This window comes from Sturnus vulgaris, chromosome 19 (assembly GCF_052056855.1).
Source record: "Sturnus vulgaris isolate bStuVul1 chromosome 19, bStuVul1.hap1, whole genome shotgun sequence".
NCBI lineage: Eukaryota > Metazoa > Chordata > Aves > Passeriformes > Sturnidae > Sturnus > Sturnus vulgaris.
This window is the reverse complement of record NC_142261.1, coordinates 511046-535524: the sequence shown is the minus strand read 5'-3', so window position 1 is coordinate 535524 and position 24479 is coordinate 511046. Positions and strand designations below refer to the sequence as shown.

At 45.6% G+C, this 24479-nt stretch overlaps 1 protein-coding gene across 7 annotated transcripts in view; it reads right to left on the bottom strand.

Annotated features, from left to right (window-relative positions):
* The window catches only part of RIMBP2 (RIMS binding protein 2), a 75573-nt gene extending 56058 nt beyond the window's left edge, over nt 1–19515 (bottom strand). For 2 of the 7 annotated variants that reach the window (XR_015807683.1, XM_088176118.1), the window contains exon 1: nt 14969–15017. The gene's annotated coding sequence lies outside the window, so the exon portion shown is untranslated. Of the gene's footprint in view, nt 1–14968; nt 15018–19377 lie in introns of those variants that run through there. The other 5 variants (XR_015807684.1, XR_015807682.1, XM_088176117.1 and 2 more) reach the window with 5 other exon arrangements.
* Nucleotides 19516–24479: the final 4964 nt, after the last annotated feature.

Genomic DNA, 24479 nt, shown 5'->3' with positions numbered 1-24479 from the left:
GCTCCCAGCACACATTTCCCCTCCCTGCCCAGGCTGAGCCGTGCCTTGCTGTGCTTTGCTGATCCTCTCAGCACAATCAGTCAGCTCAGCTCTCACAAACGTTTCTCCAGAAGCTTTTCCTGTGCCGTGCACAGAGCACAGAACAGCAAACAAGAGCAGCTGTTGTCATGGCAACATCATGCCCCAGCAGGTGAAAAATTCAGTCTTGTGGCACTAAAAAAGGATGAAATGTACTGAACCTAAGCATAACATCAACCACAGCTCAAAAGGCTTTCTGGTTTTTTTTTTCAAAGATTGGCAGATTTTTCAGCAAGAAATGCAGAGATGGAAATGTTAAAAAGCCCTGGTGTGAACTCTGGTGGCATCAGTAATTATTCAGCTGTCTCACAGTAATTTTATTAGGCAGAAACGTATTAATCTATTGCATCGTTTTGGAAATCTCTATGAAAAGTTTAGCCCAATTTTTAGAAGTTATAAGTGACTTGAAAACAGAAGATAATTTTTCATTTCTAGACAGACACGAGAAAAAGATGCTGAATAATTTTAAGGATTAGGTGCCAGAAGCATCATTCAAAAACAGCTCTTCATGTTCCAAAAATCCTGTTTTAGAACAGATAATATTACAGCCTTCAGGTAGGACTGCACAATCCATTTTTCAGCTGTGGTGGAACACAGAAACACTACACAAATTCACGACTAAAGCAAAATATTTTGGGCCAATGCTTTCCCTGCACGTTTTTCTAAGGAAATCTGGACAGAACCTCCCATTGGTCCTTCCATGGTTCAACCAAAACCTCCTTAATTAAAATTATCTGTAAGGACCCACCTCAAACACTTCACTGCCATTTTAACTGGGGGGGTTGCTCATTTTGGATTCCTCTTCTGGCTGCAAACATCCCCGAAAAGTCGGGCAAGAAACCAGCAAAGAGCCCCTTGGAAAAGTGGTTTAAAATGACAGAGGCACAGAATATTCTGAGCTGGAAGGGAGCAGAGCTGATGTGACTGACACTGAACAACCTCAAAGCTGCAGCTCCTGGGCCAGGGAAGCTTTTTGTGCTCTTCAGGATCAGTAAATATTTACATTTTGCTTTTCTCTGGCAGTAATTAACTGCTGGGGGCTGAGCAGGGAGATTTCAGCTCTGCTCTGGGTTTGTCTCCTGCTGCTGCTGTGGCCCTGAATTAAACCAGGATTCTGGGGTATGAAGGCATTTCTGTTCATCCAAATAACTCCATTTCAGCCCCAGTTGTTTCCAAGATCAAGACTTGGCTCATTGGGGAAGCACAGAGTTCATGGGTTTGCTGCTTGCCCATTCTTCAAATGAGATGTGTAAAACAGGAGGAGACTGCAGAAGATTTTGCCCTCTGACACTCAAAACCTGAGCAGTAAGAAATTCAATTTATTTTTGCCCCTAACTATCAGCATGCATCACTCACACCCTGAATATTGCTCTCAAAAATCTCTTTCTCCCTGTCACCTTGTATAAAACTCACATTATTTTATGTCCTCCTTAAAAACATCCTCAGTCTTTGTGGTGATTTTTATATTTCCTGATATTTAAGCCAAGTTTTGTATTTAAAATAGAAACGACCTGCCACCAGCTCATGAGTCTGAGCCCATCAGGGCACCCAAGCAGGGAGGGTCTGAGCACAGAACCCATTTCTGAACAAAATAACTGTGCTGAGGGAGAGAGATGGGGAGGGGGGAATAATGATGCAAAACACCCTGGATTTGTGAACTGACTGAAAAAATAAAGGAGAAATAAACCCCAAAGCTAACCAAGAGCTCTGGACAGTGATTTCACCCTGAAAACTGTGGGGCAGTGTAAAGGATTTTTACTGCCACTGGAAGACAGTACTCCACTTTACCAAACTAACTGCTGAAAATTTCTCCTGCTGAATTAAAGATTAAAACAATAATTCCAATTCTAATAAAATTTAGCCTTAGGCCTCGTCATTTAAATTTTTTTTCATTTCGTAAAAATCACTTTTTAAGGCAGCTGTAAATGTAAAGCTCTGGAAGTTCTCAGGAAAGGCTGGGAAGAGAGGGAAAAAAAGAAAAAGAAAGGAATAATGAAAAACACCAAGCATAAAGAGCCTCTTATAGTCTCTATTTCAAATTGCTGCTTATCAGAACTGAACACAAAGGATTGCACTTGATTAAAACCAGGCTCGTGTGCAGCAACCCCTGAGCCAAGCACAGCATCACATCTGAGCTCCCCCAGCCCATCAGGCAAAACCAAACCTGCACTGGGAGCCTGCTCATGAAGAAACAAATGGATCTCTCACAAGGTGATTTCATTCTCTGTGCAAAACAAAACCTTGCAGAACGTTTTAAAACGGCACAAAAAAATTTCCAGCACTCCTGACACTGACACTGACAGTCCAGATACTGACAGCTGGATTTCTACCTGTTATCAAACATTTTTTACTCCTCCTGAATGAATTTTCAGTTGTTGCCTGTGTTTCCTCATGATGTATTTATTTGTTGCAAGGAATGCTGAGAGATTTTCAGTCCTCAAGCAAACGAATTAGTTTTGATAAAGCCAGAAGAAATTAGTTTGGGTTAAGAATTAACAGATAAATTTAAGTGATGCCTCTGATTCACAGTGGGCTGAGACAGAAGGTTGATCAAAGGGGAGTGTCAGTTTATCTCCCATTATGAATAAAAATTGAAATTAAGCAACATTTCTAGGCACACAAAGAACTGAAAAATCACTGAATTACGTGTTCATATGATGGCTATCAGAGAACCTCAGGGAAAACCATCTGACAACAGATCTGTCTGCATCTGAAAGGCCTGGGAGGGCAGAGAAATGATTCCAAACTCTTCTCTTCTGGAGATGAAATCTGCCCAGCCTGACACTGGAAATGAAACTGAGCATCCCTGAATGTCCCTGATGCAGCTATCAGCTAAAGGAAGGGTGAAACTGAAAATTAAAGATAGCCCCAGATGGCTGCACCTTTATGAAGCTTTCTAAAGCACGGATTTCATATCATTCATTCTTCTTTGCAGTTATCTGCTAAAGAATGACACCTGCCTGCAAAAAAAGAGATTCCCAGGCAGCTCTGAGGGAGCAGGATGAGATGCCCTGAGAGATCCCAGTGACAAAATGTCTGTCATGGCAACAGGCAAAGGAGCAATTAAAGATTGCTGTTTCTCCTAAATATCCAAATGCAGAACATTTCACTGCAGAGCAGCTCCTCACAGCACCCCCAAACCAGCTCCTGCTGTCCCTGTGCCAGGAGCACCCATCCCTGAGCAGCCCTTTCCTTTCCTTTCCTTTCCTTTCCTTTCCTTTCCTTTCCTTTCCTTTCCTTTCCTTTCCTTTCCTTTCCTTTCCTTTCCTTTCCTTTCCTTTCCTTTCCTTTCCTTTCCTTTCCTTTCCTTTCCTTTCCTTTCCTTTCCTTTCCTTTCCTTTCCTTTCCTTTCCTTTCCTTTCCTTTCCTTTCCTTTCCTTTCCTTTCCTTTCCTTCCTTTTCCTTTTCCTTTCCTTCCTTTTCCTTTTCCTTTCCTTCCTTTTCCTTTCCTTCCTTTTCCTTTTCTTCCTTTTCCTTTTCCTTTTCCGTTCCTTCCTTTTCCTTTTCCTTTCCTTCCTTCTTTTCCTTTTCCTTTTCCTTTTCCTTTTCCTTTTCCTTTCCTCAGCACAGGGTCCCTGCAGCTCTGGGAGCTGCCCTTCCTGCAGGATTGGACATTTCCAGTGTGGAAAACCTCATGGAAATGTGCAAAACCCACGGGCTGGTGCCCACAAACTGCTGGAGGAAGAGCAAGGCTGAACGTGCTGATCCTGATTAAAAGTTTTACATGGCAGGAGATACATTCAGTTTTGATTTCTGCTCCTGATTAAATGTTTTACATGTCAAGATGTACATTCAGTTTTGACTGAACACTCCAACCCCTCACAGGGAAATTTCTGATTCCAGCTCCTCTCCCTTGGACAGAGACTCCCACAAATCTTTTATTCCCCCGCATGGGTTTTATGAACCTGAACTGCCACACAGCCGAGCCAGCAGAAGGGGGAGTTCCATCTCTCTACAGGCACATCAGAAAACTTCCCAGCTGCTCAAGGAGGAGTTTTTCCAGCATGCTGCTCTGCTTTCTTTAACCCACGTGCAGAAGGAAGAGCCCGAGGCTGAAGGCAGCTCCGGGCACAGACCCAGGCTTGCCCTGCTCTCCTCTTCCTCACAATCCTCAATAATTCCAGGCTGTCCCAGCCCAGCCCAGGTGTGGGGCAGAAAGTTCCATTCCAGTCTGAGCACAGCCCCTCCAGTGCCCCCAGAAAAGGGAATTTTGGGCAGAGGGGTGTGCACATCCCCAGCCGTGTGCCCGCGGGCCCCTCTGAGAGAACCAAGGGCAGCAGGACACGGCTGCAATCTGCCTGACAGCCAAAAAAACCCAACAACAACAGGGATGGACAGTACATCCCAGCAGAATTCCAACCTGCCTCTGCTGCAGGGTGAAACTCCAAGGTTTTCCCTCTCCCTCCTTGGAGACTCTGAAAACTCGGAGTGCAGGGAGTGAATTTCCCTGAATTTCCCTTTTTCCACAACAGTGAGGGGGTTTTGATTCTCTCCTAAATCTGCATTTCCCTCATTAGCCATCCTTTCCCTCCATTAGTGCTTTGCTGTTGTTCTATTTTCTAAGCTCCCAGCAAATTAACAGTAAATTGAATTCTGTACAGAATTTGTTGCAGGCTTTCTCCCCCATGCCTGATTTAATCACATTTTCTTCTCCTTCAATTTACACTACATTTAATGGTGGAAATTATTTCTAAGGCTGATTTCTGATGATAATACTTATCACACTGCAGAGGATTATTCTTCCTGTCTATATCTGGCCAATCCTCAAAGAAAAGATTTGATCTGGAACAACTTGTGAAAGCTAAAAGTGATATTTAAACAAAAGATAATTTCTTTTCCCTCCTGCTTCCCCTTTCCAGCACTACAGCCAGCCTGTGGCAAGAGACACAAAGTCCTCACGTTTCCTCCTTTCACAAATAATTCCAGCAATTGGTGGAGAATGGCCAGAGGAACTAGAAATAAAGCAGTGTTATTATTTGACTTAAATGTATAATAAATTCTTTTCTTTCTGGACAAACCTACATGCAAAGACATTCTTCTGCAGTTTTTAAGTGCTCTGAAATTCTTATAAGAAAATTAAATTATTATTTTACTGGTGCTATGTCATGAATATAACCTTCTGTCTGAAAAAAAATATTCTCCATATAAAATCATCACTTTTTAAAGCCCTATGCTTCAAATTGTTTGAAGTATGATGGGAGATTATCTGCTTAATCCATTCCTTTCACTTGGGCATTTCAGATTTCATGCAAAGTTAGTTCTGCTTAACAGACCTGGGAAGGTCCTCACGATGTAGAAAACGAGTCAGGAGAAAAAACAGACAAATAAACAAATAAACAAATAAACAGCCTTGAGGTGGTGTAAAAAAAGCGGGAAGTGTAGTGAAATAAAACTGCAAGGGAGAAATCCTGAGATCCATCTCTCACCAATGCTGGAACTGCTGGAAATTCACATTACCCTGTGCTGGGCAGGAGCTGAGGGGACTCAGTCACTGCATTTCCTCACACCCAGATGTTCATTCCCTGCATTTCCTCACACCCAGATGTTCTATTCCTGCTCAGTCACTGCATTTCCTCACATCCAGATGTTCCAGCCCTGCTCAGTCACTGCATTTCCTCACACCCAGATGTTCCAGCCCTGCTCAGTCACTGAGCACTAATTTCTTCACAGTCATCCCAGTAATTTCTTCACAGTCATCCCAGTAATTTCTTCACAGTCATCCCAGTAATTTATTTCCTCACCCCCAGGGTTCTGTTCCAGTCCTGGTCCAGCTGGGCACTCCACTGCATGAGGAGCCCCAAACTCAAACCACTGTGCCCTCAGCACTCAGAGGATTCTGGATTTGCCCAGAGGGAATGAAACCCCTGCCAGCACCTTTGGTGTTTGTGCCTGATGCACAAAAGATCAGAATTTGATCTTTTCCTTCACTGTTTTCAGCACAATCCAGCTCATTCAGTCTGGTGCTGCCCTAAATGGGATTTAAGCACATAATTACCAAAGGAGCTCACTTCACTTTACTCTTTCTCTTTATTCTTTCTCTGAGAATGACTGGATTGGAGCTGGGGCTGTCTCCTCCACTCAGTCTCTCTCTGCTGCCTGAAGCACATGGAGAAATTCAGAGCAGTTTTCCCTGGAGCTCCCAAATCGCTTTGGGGAGGAGATCTGCCAGTGCAGGGCAGGGGTGGGACACAACCCAAACTCTGCCATGGAAATCCCTGTCCTGCTCCCCACACAGCTTGGAAAGAAATCCAAGTTCTGAACATTTTCCCTCTGCCAGATTGTCAAATGGCATTATTTTCTTCTCATGTGCAAAATGTGTGTTGAAAGTTGCTCAAATGCCAAAACTTGTTTAATCCTGCTATAATGTAGTAGAGAATAATTTCCAAATTTAGGAAGTAATTGCTTTGCTGCCCAGTGAAATGTACACTGAAAAAAATAATTTCCTCTAGGCAAGTCCTCACTTTAAACACCAATTCAGACTTCAGTGAACACAAGCACTAAACCTTTGGGAAAATGAAGCTGTGCAGTTCCATTGTTGCTGTTTTCTGTTTCCTTGCTGTTCCACAGCACAATCCAAATAACAGCAGCCAGCTGTCATCCACCACACACTTACAAAGTGCTTGGCAAACAAAACCACTCCGTTCTCTTGGGCAATATTTCTTTTTGTGGAGGATTCCGACTCTCCCAGCTGTGGTTTTATCAGAATTCTGAACAAAAAGCTGACATTTCTGACATTTTGAACTCCTTTGTGCAAAGGAAAGGAAGGAAAGGTTCTTGTTTCAGATGCATTCTGCCCTGGAGCAGCTCCTTGCCAGCCTGGATCTTGGGAGCACCAAGACTTTGATTTCAGGAATTTCAGAGGACTGAATTCCCAGCTTCTAAAACCTGAAAGAGGCTGGAGTGAACAACCAAGCAAACAAGCTGGCAACGGAGCAGTTTGAAATTGCTTTTCTGGCAGCCCCACAAGGTGCTTTTCCAATCTCCTGCCAAATCCCCAGCCACATATTTGGTGTCAGTGCTGCTTTTGAGCACTCACCACAGCCAGGGCTGGACCAGACAGATCACACGTGTCTGATACTCTGTCAGTTACTGCAGAGTGAAAAATCCAGTGCTCGACACGTTCCACGTTTCAATCCTGATTTCACAGCTCTTCAAACTTGGCACCAATCCTGCCAGGGGAGAAAAGGGCAAACCAAAAAACCCAGAGACCCAACTTGCCATAAATGTTTGTAAGTGCTCAAAAAGACTCAAGGGGGAAGCAGGGAGAAGCTGCACAGAGCAGTCTGAGTTTCTTTCAGTTGTACCAGAAAGTTTTTCTATTAGGATTTACCTAAGGACCATTTGAGCATCATTCATCTGGATTAACCCCAGTCCCCTACAAACAGTAAATCCTGAAAAGTTCAGATCTTTAATTGGGTCATTAGTATGTGCCTAAAACTTCCTACATTAACCCAATCACTTCTTTTCCCCCTCAGTTTTGGGGGATGACTCTAATCTCATCTGACTGAAATTCAGCCTGAAACAGAGACAAGGGGAGAGAGGGGAGGAGCAGCAGAGTAACCAACACTGCTTTGCTCAGGATGAGCAATCACAAGAGCAGGAGAATCAGAGAGATCTCACCCCACACCAGGAGCTGAAAAATCTGACATTACCAAACCCATGGTTTCTGTGAGAGGAACTGCAGCCCAAACCCACTTCATGAGCTAAAGGATTTCCTGTGCACCATCCAAGGCAGGCGAGATTGAAATCCTGAGTGGCTTCAAATGGTTATTCTTGCCCTGAGGGAAAAGGGCTCCACTCCCCAGAACATCAGGTAAAATTTCTAAATTATCACATCCAGCAAAATCCCCCTGGTGTTCAGCTACTTAAGCATGCTCTAACACAGATTTTCCAGTGCCTCCCTGACTATTCTTCCAGGTTATTAAATATGGTGTTTCCTTCCCCCAAGGTGGAGATTTCCCACTCACACTCGAAATTAATTATATGGTAATGTGCTAAAAATGCTGCTACATGGGAGGACTGCAGCCTTCTTCCTCTCACAGACAAGGACACAGTCCTATTTCAGGAAAATTATTTCCAGGATCTGAATAGTTGAGATCTTGCAGAGGGTATGGCCCAGCTCACCTGTCAATCCAAACTGGTTCATGTGACAAGAAGAAGCACTCGCAGGGTTAGAATCCAAGAAATAGAACTGCCATTAAAATCCAAAATTGAAGTCAAAAAGCCTCCAAAACCCTCCTGCTGATGCAGCAGCAAAGGGAAACGGGGTGGGGAAAACTCACATTAATTTTCTGTATCGGTGATGTTTTGCACAAGTAGATTTTAGATTTTCCCCCCTCAGTTACCCACCAAGGAGAAACACTCGAATTGCAGTTCCCTGCAAAGAACCACCAAAGTCACTTTGATTCACCAGATTCTCCTCTTCTCTCTCGTGCTCAGCAGAGTCTGAGGCTCACAGTGCTTCCACTGCAGACATAAAAGCAGAATTTTCATGGCACAGGGACATAAAAAAAAAGAATTACATGGCACAGGGACATGGCAGGGACACGAGGAAAGCCAGGCAGGGGGCTCAGAGGATTTCCAGCATTTCCCCTTGGGAAGTGAAGAGCCAAGGGAGGATTCCTCCCCTTGGAGGAGTGGAATTCATTCCCCTTCCATTCAGTGCTCGGCTGTGCTGAAAAATGTCAAATATCCTCCTGCACTGGGGAGAGGAGGCTGCTGCAGGAGTTTGTGTCCTGTGCCCTGTGTCCCCTGTCCTGTGTGCCCCAGTGTCCCTGTGTCCTGTCCCTCTGTCCTATGTCCCTGTGTCCTGTGCTCTGTGTCCCAGTGTCCCTGTGTCCCCTGTCCCTGTGTGTCCCTGTCCTGTGTCCTTTGTCCCTCTGTCCGTGTTCTGTCCCTGTGTCCTTTGTCCCTCTGTCCTGTGTCCCTGTGCCCTCTGTCCCATGTCCCTGTGTGTCCCCCTCTGTCCTATATCCTTTGTCCCTCTGTCCTGTGTCCTTTGTCCATCTGTCCCTGTGTCCTGTCCCTGTGTCCCTTGTTCCGTCCCTCTGTCTCTGTATCCTGTGTCCCTGTCCCTGTGTCCTGTCCTGTGTCCCTGTCCCTGTGTTCTGTCCCTTTGTCCCTCTGTCCCTGTGTTCTCTCCGTGTCCTCTGTCCCTCTGTCCTGTGTCCCTGTCTCCTGTCCTGTGCCCTCTGTCCCTCTGTCCTCTGTCCCTCTGTCCTGTCCTGTGTCCCTGTCCCTCTGTCCCTGTGTTCTCTCCGTGTCCTCTGTCCCTCTGTCCTGTGTCCTTTGTCCCTGTGTCCCTCTGTCCCTGTCCCTGTGTCCTGTCCCGCTCTGGAACAAGCAGCTGTGCTCGGGAGCAGCAGAGGGACAGGAGGGATTTGGGGCAGAGCTCTGGGACAGCCCAGGCTCCTCCTTGGAGCAGGGCTCAGCTGGGTGTCCCTGTCCCTGGCATTGTCCCTGTCCCTGTCAGGGACACAACAAGAGGGACATTCTTACCTCACACTGTGCCTCTGGGCAGGGAAATGTAAAAACATTGCAGACCTCAGGCTCCCACTTAAACTCAGCCCTTCCAGGGTGGGAGCAACAACAATGAACAATTGGAGCTGTAAAAAATCCAGGAGGCATCTGTTCTTCACTCAGCCCATAAAAATTGCATGACTTTTAACACACTTTTTAATTGCTTTTAATTATTAACATTTACATTGCCCTCAAAATGACAAAGTGTCTCAGCCGGAGTCATGGTTAAATTTTTAATAATGTTGGGAAGCAAAGCAGCAAATCTGAGAGTGTGGAGTCCAAAGCTGCACAGGAGCCCTGGGTGCACTCAGAGCAGGGGGAAGGGAAATGGGGCTCCTGTGAAATCCCTCTGGGTGCTGGGGGCACGGGGACTGCTCTGCACAGAGCTGGGTTATGGCTCTGATGAGAGTTATTAATGAGAATTCTTTAATGAGAGTTAATATTTAGCCTAAAAAAAGCACCCAGGCTCACAGCTGTCAAACGTTCTGGAAGGAAATGGAAAAAATATGGGAGAGAGATGGGAAAAGTGAATTTGGTTCAGAACTGTGGCTGGAGAATGAGCAAACAGGGTCCTAGATTCCTTCAGAAGCAAACCTGCAAACAACAGCTCCTGCTTCAAAAGAAACCATGGAAACCTCGGTGACAAGGAATGCACAGCTCCATGTCCACAGGACACGATCAGTCTGCAAAAACCAACTGCTCAACTGCAAAGTTGGGTCCCAAGAGAGTGATTACATGAATGAAAATGCCCAGAATATTCTCACTATTCTCACTATTGTTATTTTTCTTATATTTGGGGCTTTAAAGAACTTTTTCTACATTGACTTCTATCAAACTCTTTCCAAATTTTCAAACTACACAACATTTTTATGGAGACAAACAGGAACAGATTCTCTTATGAATACATTTTGGTCAATCTTTTTTATCTTTTACTTTCTCCCAACTTCATAACCTTTGGTTTACATTTCAGAATCTGACAGGAGCAGGGCTTATTCCAGCTAAACCAAATTACAGGTATTCATTAATGGCTCATGCTTGTTTGCCAGCTCCTGCAAGCAGAAGGGCAGATAAAAATGTATTTACAGCAGAATTTAATTACCCATTTTCAAGCCACTGGCCTCCTGGCAAAAGTCTCCCAATGTAGTGCAGAGCAGGACTTGGATTAAGAATTAATTTACTGTCAGGAGTGATCTGCAATTTAACAGCTTAATCAGGTTTGCTGTGAAATTGGTCAGGAGCTCTGGAGCCAGGCAGCTCCAGGATCCAAAACTCAATCAGCAAAGGCAGAGCCTGGCCAGGAGCAGGAGCTGCTCCTTCCTCCTCCTCCTCCTCCTCCTCCTCCTCCTCCTCCTCAGGGATGAAGGGCAGGTCCCTCACACAGAGCTCCTTCTACAGCAGCAGGATGGGAATAGAGAAGGAAACTTGGACAAAATGATCTATGAACTGAGCCTTTTGATTGGTGAAATTTTGAAATTTAGAAGACCTTAATTACCTTTTAAAAAATCAAATCAATCCACGTTTTCTACTCGAAGCCAACTGATGGAATAGGAACAGCCTAAGTGCTGAAATAGAAAATGTCATGCCAGAAATCAGGGTATAAAAACTGTTCCCTTGAGCTTTCAAAGCCAGATTTTAATGGTCTCAGAGGCTCCAGCCTTTCAAAAATATGAATAATCTTCTCACATGGGGTATTTAGCTGGGCTGAAATACTCCAAACAAAGCCACTGCAAATGATCACTGGCTGTCAGAATACCCTGGTGAGAAGTCCTGGAAGTGCTTTGAAGACCACACCACCACAGCAGCTGACCTGGATATTCCACTGCCTTTCCCTGCTGGGACCAGGATCATCCTGATGCCTCCCTTCTGTCACCCAGGGATATTTAAATCACATCTGGCACAACACCACCAGTGCACCCAAATGCTCTTTTTCAACTCTGATTTCTCTCCTTCCCCTCCCAAGATCATTGTTAAACTCTTCAGCATCCAAACAAATCAGCAGGTGCTCAAAAGTCACCCTGCACATCCCAGCTCCAGTGAGTGTTAAATTCCAGTGCTCTATTGCCACTGGGAATTTATTTATTTTTAATTTTTATCCCATCACAACAGGAAACTGGATGTTTTCAAACCTCAGCTTTTTCAGCACGTTCATCTAAATCTTTAAGCTGCCAACTGTTTAAACACAATTTGCACTCTGTCTCACATGAAAGTTACTCCATGCTGGATTCCTTTCAGGCTTAATTCTTCACTTTGTGCATTCAGGAGAGAGTTTTCCTCCCGTGCCATCATCTTCCCATTTCCACCCTGGACTCGTGCCCAGGGGAGCTGTGGGGAGCAGGCAGCAGCAGAGCTCACCCCCATCTCAAGTGGGAAGCCAGGCTGCAGCCCTCGAAATGCCAAGGCACAAAAAAAGCACGCCTGTCCCAATTTCTCCGTGTTATTTTGGTATTCTTCAGGAAAAAAAAAAACCAACAACACACAACTCATTAATTATAACCTTTCAAAAGTGTTTTCCTTTCCCCCAAACTGCTAAAATTCAGCAGAGCTGCAGCCAAAGTTCTAATAGAACTATTTTTAGCTTTTGTCATGCAGAGAACATCATGAAGTAGGTCTCATCCTTCTATTAATGCAAATGTATTTAAGCAGGCAGTGCAGGAAAGTTTCAAATATGCTAATGGCTGGTTTGGGGCTGCAGGCTCTGCTGTGAGCACACCACAGGCAGGGAAGGGAAGGGAGCAGCATCCCTGAAAGGGCAGCAGGAATTCCCAACCCACAGAGCCACAGCCACTGCAGCTGCTATTGCCACATTCAGAGATTCCACCCATTCCCACACCCAGAGCCTTTCTGTGCACGCTGGTCTTGTTTCCTGGTGTCTGAATCGTTTTAAAAACGGGAAGCTTTGGATGCTCACATGCACTGGGCTTGTTGGGAAGGTGGCTCAGTGCTGGTGAGAGGGAGCAGATTGGAGTTCCCTGATAATCCACGAGGAAAACAAAGCCCTGGCAGGGCAGTGGCTCAGCCAGCTCCCCTCCAGTGCTTCTCCACTGAAATCCCTGGGAGAAAAACTGAAACCAGCACACACACACACCCCTCACGTGTGTGAGCCCAGGCTGACCCTGCCTGCTCACATCCTGCTTGTTCTCTTTAGCAGCAGGGGAAGAAATCAGAGGAAGCAAAGCCTTGGTGGGGCTGGGCAGCTCCTGCAGCACACACACCTCTGGCTTTGAGAATTCTACCCAGTAAAGCCCTGAGCTGAAGTTTCTGGGGCTCACCTGAATTTGTTTCTCACCTCCAGGGAGTCCCATCAGGAGCAAGAAAATCTCTGCAGTGATAAGGACAAAGTACCCAAGACAGATGTACACACCTCTCCATTTCTAGCAATACTGAAAATTAAAATTTTTAACTGGCAGCGTGATCAAAATAGCAGAAAATCTTATTTTGAGCTTTATTTATCACCACAGAGTGCAGAGCAGAGAGTGTCACATCTGAGACACAAGGCCTGCTCAAAGCACCTGTTAACACCTCCCCTGTAAAACTGAACTAGACATTTAAGAAATCTTTAATGAAGATCATTTTTTAATGGCACACAAAGAGGTCAGCAATTAGAGGAGAATGTGCTAGCCCAGAAATAAACAAACAAATAAGAGCACAGGGTTTGAAAACAACAGGAGCAGCTCAGCCAGGAGGCACAAAAGCACAGAGAGCCCCATGGGCAGCACCTGGGGCCAGCTCAGAGCCCATCCCCTCCTCACACCTCCCAGGGAATCCTGCCTGCCCCAGCCACCAGCTCATCCTGGGGGAAAAAATAAAATAAAGGGGAAAAATAAATGGGGGGAAAAAATAAAATAAAGGCGAAAAATAAAATAAATGGGGGAAAAAATAAAATAAATGGGGGGAAATAAAGGGAGGGAAAAATAAAGGGAGGGAAAATAAAGGGGGGGAATAATAAAGGGGGGGAATAATAAAGGGGGGGAATAATAAAGAGGGAAAAATAATAAAGGGGGAAAAATAATAAAGGGGGAAAAATAATAAAGAGGGGAAAAATGGCTCATGCCCATCCTGACACACACCCAGCCACAGACCTGTGTCCTTATCTCAATAATGTTATCCTGGGGGTTTTGTAAAGGATCAAATGCCATTAAAATGCATCTGTGCAAATATTGGTTAGGTCTAGGATTGCATTTCATCTTCTGTTAACTGAAATGCTAGAGCAGAACATTTGAAATGTTTGCACTCCTCTCCTCTCCAGGGGAAGGTGCCTGTGCCACTTCCAGCCTGGAGTTTTACCTGGTGGAAATGATCTGCAAATCTTCGTGGCAACTGCACAAAAAAAAAAAAAACATTTCCTCTGCTGCTAAAGAAGGAACCAGGGAGTTTCAAAAGGTGCCCGTGAGTGTCGATGTGTGCCATGTCCTGCATGTCACACCTGAACCCCAGAGGTCACTCAGAGCAGGAGCTCAGTTCCCTGTGCCTTGCTCCAATGAACATCTCTGAGAGCTCAAGGCTCTCTATAAGCATATCTTTAAAATGTGCTGCTAATTGTTGATGTCATTAGTAGAGCTCATTATCCCCTCGCCCACCCTCTGCCTTCCCAGGGAAAAGGTTTGGGTGTGCCTGAAACTATCACCTGCTCAAAAAGGGACAAATTAACCGGTGCAGCCACTTTGGAGGAAATTCCAATGAGATCCAGCCAGGAGATCTCACCACCATTAAATTTTGGAGACAAAACACACGAAGTTTTGTCCTTTCAAACACAGAAAATCGAGATTTGTGCACGAGCAGTGCAGGTCCCTGCCAGCAGCTGTGAGCACAAGGGAGGAGTGAGAGAAATCCCCAGTGCTGATCAGTCCAGAGCTGATTTCACCTCTGCTGCAGCACAGCACCAGGGAATGGCTGCTCCCAGCGGGAATAACTCAAATATTGCACACACATCCCCCAGCACTCTGGCTTGGGGAGCTCTGAGCATCTCCCAGGCTCTCAAGGCACTCACAGCTTCACACACTCAATTTTGATCAATTTAAAAAACGCTTTTTTTGGGAGGGCAGAATGACAACTGCCCCTCCAAATCAGAGATGAGCCCTCCAAGCTGTTTAAAGAGGAGCAGGAGTTCCTCTGCCTTTGGTGCCCTGGTCCTGTCTGACTCCCAGACCCATTCCACCCTCACCACGGTGCCACAACTTTGTCAAATTCCATTTCCTGATACACAGCAAACGCTCTGAGCTGCGAGGGAATGATTGAAGGGCAGTGCTGAGAAATGTGGTACCTTCCATTTCAATGTCAGCTTAATTTACCATAAAAATGAAAAACTCTGGGCCAGGAGTTTGTAGCTGTGTAGTTACCTGTGATCTAAACACCAGCATTCTGCATGGCTTACCTTGTCAGCTTTAAACTCTTCACAGAAGGATTTTATTGGGTTTTTTTTTATTATTTTTTTTAGACCAACATTTGCCAGTAAAGCAGCTCCTGCATTTGGAAGCCGTGCTGAGATCCCAGACAGAGATGCAAACACGAAACATGCTCGAGTGCTGAGCTCAGGGTGGGACAGCAATCTGTGAAGTGCAGCCCACACTGCTGCTGCTGCTGCTGCTGCTGCTGCTGCTGCTCACACTCCCAGCTCTGCTGCCTGCACCTGATGCAAAGGGACAGCTCAGAAATGCAATTTCCAGCATCTCTTTGACTCAGCATGCTTCTCCCCAGCACACTGTTTATCCCTGTACAGCACCAAGCCAGGGGCTCACCCTAATATCCACATCCAGAGAGGGATTTCATTTAAAATCCTTCTCCCAGCTGACTGCACCAAGTGCTGCACACTCTGTACAGCATTTCTATAAACTGCACTTTGCATCCAGCACTTCTGGTGGTTTTTAGCCAGTGAAAAGCCAGTCTGGTATCTCTGAGCAGGGCTCTTGCTACAGATCTGATCATCAGAACTTGTCCAGGACACAGAGAGAAAAGTTTGTCCAAGTGATGATCCCTCCGTTTCCCTGCTGTAGAGAATATTCTGATTATTCAGAATAATAATAATAATTCAGAATAATGACCCAGACAAAGGTGCCCCACTGGGTCATGGTGACCCAGAGCTGCTGCCCCCCCTGCCCTGTCCCCACCCTGCCCCTGCTCTGCTCACCACACAGGCAGTGGCACATGGCACTGAAAACCTTTATTGAAAGGTCATGCTGGAGCCAACAACCTTTTTCATGTGTGGGAGAAGGAATATTGAGTTCTAGGGCAGAAAAGAAAGGTCAGCCTGCTTTCATGGCTGCTAATTGAATGCAGCCTCACAGTGGACATGGCTCATTGTCTGGGCCCTCAGACATCCTTCCCTGCTTCTACTCATTCAGCAATGTAATGACCTGCTTGGAATATGATTAGAAAAAAAAATGCTTTTTAAAACCCCATTAAGATCTATTTTTGATGGAAGTTTCCTTCATAGCCTGCAGCTAAGAAAAGCTTTTATTGTGCTGGCACTGTATCAATAAACTCCAAGCAGAATTCTGCATTTGCACAGGTAGTAGCTGATCCAGAAAATGCCACTAGAGATGGAAAGCTGTACAAGTGACAGAGACAAAACTGATGATGGAACAGTAAAGCTCACTAGGAGCCAGTGCCATGTATTTAAAAATGTTTAAAAGACATGCCAAATTAGAAAAATTCAAATACATTATCATCAGCAGCAGCATTTTCCAAACCCCAGAGACTGGCTCTGGCCATGGATATTTTTGGTTTCACTACTGAACATCTCCCATGTGAACAGGGCACAGGAAATACAGGAGAGGTCCTTCCCTGGAGCCTGCCTGGGATAAACAGCAGTCATCACAGCCAGGGAATTCAGATTTTGTATCACTGTACTGCTCTATTCTAGTCTATTTTATTTTTTATCATTATACTGGTATATTCTATTCTATTCTATTTTTCATCACTATACTGGTCTATTCTATATTATTTTTTATCTCTATACTGGTATATTCTCTTCTATTTTGTATCACTATACTGGTCTATTCTATTTTATTTTTATCACTTACTGGTCTATTCTATTCTATTTTATTCTATTCTATTCTATTTTTCATCACTATACTGATCTATTCTATTCTATTCTTTATCACTATACTGGTCTATTCTATTTTTTATCACTATACTGGTCTATCCTATTCTATTTTTATCATGATACTGGTACCCAGACTCACCATCACTGCAAATTTTGTCCCAACAGCAAGCACTTCCCAGCTCCTTTTCCTTAGAGCAGATTTTGCTGCAATTCCAAGAGCTCCTGCTGTGAGCTGGGCAGGCAGGGAAACCCAGGGAGCACCTGGGGAAGCACCAGGGATTCCTGCTTTGCAAAGGTGGGCACAGGGTGGATTTTAGAGGAGTTCCCTGAAATCTTCTTGTTCTCCCAGAGCCTGGAACAGCCCAGGTTCCCCAGCAGAGCACAGAGAGCTGGAGCTCATGGAAAGGAGCAGGAACCTCACCCTGGGGCAGCAGATTTGGTTATTACACAGGTTTATATCTATATATTGTATTTATAACTGGGTTTTCTGAAAGGGAACTTTGCTCTGGAGGGAACACATTAGGTTTATCACCCAGGTAAAACTGGGTTTACTGACACACACACAGGCTTTTCATCCCACACCAAAACCACTGCTGAGACACACAGAGCCAGAAGGGAAAAACTGCCCCTCGTTTTTCTGACCTCCAGTGGAAATGGCTGAAAGTTGTTATTATTGATAAGGCTGCAGCAATCCATTGAAAATTACACAGAACAGCAGGACAAAGTTTAGCCTGTAAGTACAGTATGAAAGAAACATCATTTAATATTTTGTTGGGAAATTTTAGTTGTGGCATCAGAGTCTGTGGCTGTCTCAGAGTCCATGGAAGCAGCAGAGGCTGCTCTGGTGCCCAGAGTTACCCTGGAGCCAGAGCTGCTGGCCCAGCAGTCATTTAGATTTCAGGTTTCAGATTATTATTATTAGTATTATTATTCTGATTGTATTCAGGTTATTTCAGATTTCAGTGCCCCCTGTGCAGCAGTGAGGATGGGCTCTGCATGCACCCAGGGCTGCAGCCTGACTGCTGCAAACATTCATTTCTCTCTTCTGCTCCCAGCACACAAATCCAACCCAAAGCTTTTCTAACACTTTGTGCTCCTTGATTTGTGTGGAGGAACCATCCAGTGAAATCCCCCTGACTCCAGGGGTGCCCCAGGTTGGTTTTTTTTGAGGCTGCTGGCTCTGCAAACACCCCCTCCCTTCCCAAAGGCTCCAGTCCAGGCAAATCTGACTCAACATTAAAGGACTGACTCTACTTTTTTCACCACAAATGCCTTTCCCCAGACCTTAACATTCAGTTCACAGCACTGCTCTGTAATTATTCTTTTCAGAAGCAGAGATGCAAAGAAGGCATTAACAGCAGTGCAGAATACCACATTTCTGCACTTTTCTCTTGTCGTATTAAATATAATTACTTCTGATGCAATCAAACTCATGTCCTTCAAATGGATAAATCCAGCACCAAATTTAGAACCTCAAGCTTCAAACACCAGGCTCTTAGAGCAAAGCTTTAAACCTTTACTTTCAGTTCAGTGAGGTACAAAGAAGAATAGTGAGGACATAAGGTTTAAAAATGGTATTTTTAAACGAATTTTCTTTAAATTATTCTGTCAGTAACTGTTTGCAAAGTGCTTTGAAGATCAAAGGTGATACCTGAACTACATAACTCAGCACCAGGAGATGGGCACCAACTAAATGACCAAGCCCTGTAAAAGTTTATTCTCGAAATTCAAGACGTGCCAGGAAACCAGACCATGTTCAAGCACGCAGAAATCCAAGCAGAAGCCTGTGCTGATTTTGGGAGCCAGGACTGGGGATGGATGCACCAAACTGGGAAGTGCTGATGGGGCCCCAGGAGCCTGCACTTGTAATTCACGCAGAACTCAGAGCTGGAATTCTTTGTGCCACATTTTTAAACTCTCAGCCCCGGCTCAGAGCGCCCCACAAACACTCCAGGGCTCAGTGGAAGCACGGCCAGGCTCCTGCAGGGGCTCAGCCAGCTCTGCACAGGACACTGCTGGGAGGAGGGCGACTTCAACCTCCCAAAATCCCCCCCAGAAATCCCCAACCCCCAACAACACCCACAAACACCCCGGAGCAGCCTGGGCTGCAAAACAAAACTCCTGAGCAAAACCCGGCTCAACTCCCGAGCCAAACCCGGCTCAACTCCCGAGCCAAACCCGGCTCAACTCCCGAGCAAAACCCGGCTCCACTCCCGAGCAAAACCCGGCTCCACTCCCGAGCAAAACCCGGCTCCACTCCCGAGCAAAACCCGGCTCCACTCCCGAGCAAAACCCGGCTCAACTCCCGAGCAAAACCCGGCTCAACTCCCGAGCCAAACCCGGCTCAACTCCCGAGCCAAACCCGGCTCAACTCCCGAGCCAAACCCGGCTCAACTCCCGAGCCAAACCCGGCTCAACTCCCGAGCCAAACCCGGCTCCACTCCCGAGCCAAACCCGGCTCCACTCCCGAGCCAAACCCGGCTCCACTCCCGAGCCAAACCCGGCTCCACTCCCGAGCCAAACCCGGCTCCACTCCCGAGCCAAACCCGGCTCCACTCCCGAGCCAAACCCGGCTCCACTCCCGAGCCAAACCCGGCTCAACTCCCGAGCCAAACCCGGCTCCACTCCCGAGCAAAACCCGGCTCAACTCCCGAGCAAAACCCGGCTCCACTCCCGAGCCAAACTCCTCTCCACGTGCAGCAGCTGCCATAAAACTGTAAAACAAACTCAAGACTTACCAAGAACTGCCAGAGGTGACGCTTCTGGTTTAGGGTGGTGACATGAGACTCCGGAGTTTGTGTCTCCTCTATAAACCAGGTGTGGTGAAATATTTTGTGAGCAGGTGCAGGCTGCAGACGTGATGGAACATTTCCAGACTGTGCAGGACAGAGAGAACAAGTCAATGGCCAGATGGTTACAGCTGCATTTGCTCTTCCAACACTCCGTGTTTCCTTCACAGGTTTTTCACTGCATGTGCCCCCCAAAGCTGCAGGAAAGTGATGGTTAATTATCCATTACACACAATAAAAGCCAATCGACATGAATAAATTCAGCCTTGCTGAATAAACATTTTTGTCATGGCAGGCAACAAGACTGAAGTCCAACAAAAAACTCCAGAATAAGCCTTAAATGATATCATCACTGGTATGCTGCACGAAAATCATTTCAGAGGGCAAATGAAAAAATTCAGTCTCAATTCCTTCTCTAAGAAATGTAGGTACATAGAACGAAGCAGAAAAATTCTGTCCAATATTTATCATTACAGCCTGCAAGTTTGCCAGAATCTCTCTTTATATGAAGCACAGATTTCCAGCAAAGGTTAATACAAGGCACCATTAGAAATCCTGGAGGGCTTTTGCTGTCTCACCCACTCAGCTCACAGTACTCTTTGGCTTAATAGGGATCTTTAAATTTGGAATTTCTCCCTGAGCCTGAGGAACCTCCCTGGTGGGCAGGTGAGTGCCCAGGGAACCTCCCTGGTGGGTGCCCAAGGTGTCCAAACGCCCTCCTCAGAATCCCCCCTTGCTCAGGGCAGTTCAGCCAGGGGCACAGCAAGGGACACAGCCAGGGGCACAGCCAGGGACACAGCCAGGGACACAGCCAGCTCCTGCCATCCCCAGCAGTGGCACAGAATTCCTCCCAGCCTCCCTTTCTGTGTCATTAATCCAAATCTGTGCTGGGCTGCAAACCTGCCCTCCCTGTTACACCAAGGTAGCACAGCCCCTCTGGAGCCTGGATTTGTGCTAAAACCCATCATGGAACAGAGGAGAGGAGAGGGAGAGAAGCATGAATCAGTTCTTCCAAAGACTATTTTTTCCCTGGAATGGATTCTAAAAATACCTTTGGATAGTGTCCCTCCACACACAAAATGACAAGGCATATGAATTGCACGAGCTAAATATCAGAGGTTGCAGTCTGACAGATTGCTCAGAGTTAATGACAGACACTTCCACTCACACCCCACACTGCCATCTATTTTTAAACGCCTTTACTTACATAATGCTCGGTGTCTTCATCAGCACAATCCTAATTCTGGTGCCAGCATCACTGCACTCGTGGGACATGGGAAATCACTCAGGAGAGGGGATGGATCCTCCCAGACCTGCTGGCCTCACCTGCAGCTCAGATCCTTGACTTATGCATGAGTTTCCCGAGCAGAGCCAGTGGCTGCCTTGTGCCAGCTGGGCAGGATCGAAATTCAATCCTGCCTGGACCCTGCCCACCTGCCTGACTCACTCAGGTGTGAGCTGCCTGCCAAAGCTGAGCCTTTTGCTGGGGAAAATCTATTTCCAGAAGTCACTTCATGCAGTGCAAGTTATCCACGTTTGGTTTTGAGGGAGGGACATCCTTTCTTAAAGGATGGAGAGATGCAGTGAAGCGTTCACACTGTGGAAATGTTCTGCTGCCAACGGGCACTGGGATGGGCACGGGTCACGAAAAACGTGCGAGGTCACAGCTGCAGCTTGGTGCTGGAGCACAGGATCTGCAATCCAAGGGTTGTTTTTGCAGAGTTACCACCATTCCTGTGGAATTCCAGCCCTCAGGGGTCTCTGAGTAGAAAAGATAAAGAGTTGCTGCAGTTTCTCAGATTCACAGCTCTGCTGTCTGCAGTGTCTCTATAAATGCAGGTAAAAATCCTCTCAGAGCCCTCACCTGGTGATTATAACCCTCTCAGAGTTTTCACTCGGCAAAGTTTCAGGTAACAGAGCAGCGAGAGGAGCTGACCTTTCCCAGAGATCACACACAGGGGAGCAGAGCTTGCTGAAGATCTGAAAAGTCTTTCTAGGAAAATCCCTCTGGGAGCTGAGAGCCAGGCTGGTGCTGCTGCTCCTGCTGGGCACTGCCCACAGCTCTGGGGGGATAAACTGCACAGCCAGCAGGTCAAATAAGGCTGGGTTTAACTCTCATTAATTTGAAAGATGCTGTCACTGTCTTCCCTTTTAGGATCTCTTAACTATCCATTAGAAATAACTCAGCAATTGCCTTTGGTCCCGAATTGCAAGTGATGAATGCATGGTGATGAAAGAATCAGCAGCCAGGTTACAGGGATAACAACATCCACCATGCAGGGAAAATGTCAACAGCCCCAAGGCAGCACTCTGCTGAAGCAATTCCTAAATGGTGAGCTTGTAATGTGAGACACTTCAATGAATCCTTCACAAAACACGGTTCAATCTTTCCTCTTAAATTGAAAGGATTTTCCTGACCTCCCTCTGCTTTTAATGTCTTTTTCCCTTTGCCTCTCTCGGAGTATAAGTGCTGAGTATTAGTGCAATAATCAGCAATATCACAACGTGTAGTAGCTCTGCACCGTGTGGGTGTGTGCAAAGACACATTAATACAGACACTACCCAGGCTGATACATTCCATTTGCTGTCCACAAGTAATTTATCACAATTTATTACCATTAAGTGCAAGCAGGTCACAATGGGATAAGCCTTGGGTTAATTTAATTTTAATTTTAATTTTTTAAATTTGTTAATTAAATTGTTAATTTGTTTGGGTTGGGGATGCTCCAGACCCGTCCCCTGCAGGGTGGCAGTGCAGGGGCTCAGAGCAGGGCTGCGAGGTGACAGCACAGCTCAGAAAAGCACTGCCTGTCCCAGGCCTGCAGCAGCTCCCCCGGAGCCTCTGATTAAAGAGAAAATCTGGAGAATAAAGATAAAACCTGGTGGAGGATTCCTCTCCTGGAACTCCCCACCCCCGAGGCTGTGCCATGCTTGGTTTGATGCTCTGGAGTGAAATCCAATGTTCTCCCCAGCCCTGTCACAGCTGAGAACGTGGCTTTGCTTTGATGGAGTTTGTCTGACAGCCCGAGAGCTTCTCGGTGTGTTAAACAATCACCGGGTTTGTGCCATTGCCTCACACTTCAGTCACAAAACAAATTAATTAGCGAGATCGTGCCACCTCGTCCTTAATCTCATTAGAAAAGACTGATGGCTACAGAATCAATTATTTCATACAGATCAGCCTTTCAACACATCAGCCTTTGCATCATTCTGAATTTTCAATTCCATTGTCATTTCCTCCACTAGTTTAATTACAACCCTTAATTAAGTCCCTTCTTTAATCAACTCCGTAGCTGTGTCCATTCATTAATGGCTGCAAATGAAATAAGAAACAAGGAGCAGCCACCCCAGCAGAGCTTTCCCAGGCTTTGGCTGGGCCCAGCCTCTGCTCCAGGAAAGATCCTTTCCTTTGGAATATCCACAATAAACTCAGAACAAATACAAAGAAACCCAAATCGTTTAGCTGAGGTTTACAGAACCATGGCACAGTTTTCATTTTGCAGCTCCTGAAAACCCAGTGGATTTGTGATTACACTGACACTCTTCATTGTTTAGTCTTTCTTCTGTCAGTTCAGGTTTTGGGGGTATGCAGGTGCTGTATTTTCCAGAATAGATAATTTCATTTCCAAAGCAACAATTGAGATTTTCCAGCTTCACTCACCACTATTATCATAATCATAATTATGATAATCTCATTATCATAAATTTGTGTAGTAACAAGTTTCTCCCTTGGTCTAGACACATTTAATTTTGCTTTATTTGCTGATTTTTTTTCCACTATGCTAAAAAAATTTCATTTCCCGATAAAGAGCCCAAGTGTTTTTCTCCTTCAATTTTATCTTTCATAGTCTCATGCATAACTGATAAAACTATCCAGTGACTTTCTTCTTTAAGATCTACTGGAGTAAATGTACCAAAAAGAAATTAGCAACAAAAATGAGAAAAGCCAACACCCTCTCTGTATGCAAATTTCTTCTCTTAAATACAAAAAACGAGACCATGGGAATCCTATTTCACTGAGCAAATTAACAAAAGGTCAGAAAGTTTGATCTTTGTCACCGGTGTACTCTGTCTGAAAGCTGAGCTGCCATTTAAATATTTATCAGGGAGAGCTGTAATTGCAGGTTGAGAGCTGTGAGAGCTCTGCATGCACAAAGCAGGAAACTGAAAATATTCATGACATGGGGGATATTCCACCAAAGCAAAATTTGGGTGAAGGAAAGGAGCACTAACCTGGAATTTTAGTCATTTATGAATCCATACACAGAAGGAAATGCCCCAAAGCCTTTTATTTTTGAGTTATGGGACACAGACACAGGAAAGAAATTCAGACTTTTCCAGCCACTGAAAACTGACAAAAAGAGTGGTTCCAAATGATGGCAGGACCACAAGCAGCACACGGAACCACGCTCCATTTGATGAATATTTTTTTTTAAATGAAACCAAAACCGAAGCAGCAGCACAGGAGTCAGAGTGGGGAGAGCACACGAAGCTGCTCAGAGCCTGCAGCCCCTGTGAGCTGGGCTTGCCACCAGCAGCAGAGCCCTCCCAGCAGATTAAAGCTTCTTGCTACATAATCTTCCTGCCTGACTTTAGTGCCTTTAATTAAAGCGAATTTATACTCCTCCCTGTAGTTTGATATCCAGCTTATGGAAGTTTCTGTTCCAGTTATTCAGTGTGGCACCACAGCAAGGCTCAGAGATCTCCCAGGCAATTCTCCCACACAAACCCCAGGTGACACAAATGGTGCACTCTGCATCCTCCACCTGTGCTCCCTTCCTGCCCAAAAAGTGCAATGTTCCCATTGTGGCCTTCAGGAAATTCCCTTCAGCCACAGGGAGCCCCAGCCAGAACTGCTCCAAAATGAGGCTCTCAAACCACAGCAAGAAAATGCTCCCAGGGGAGAGCCCATCCTGAGAGAAAAATTCTTAAAGAACCACCTTGCAATACCTGGATGCTTGGAAGGGAAGTAATTACAATATAAATAAAATCTAAACTCTATCAAAACCACGCGGTGAGCTTGATAGGAATTCTTCTGAACCATCAGAAGA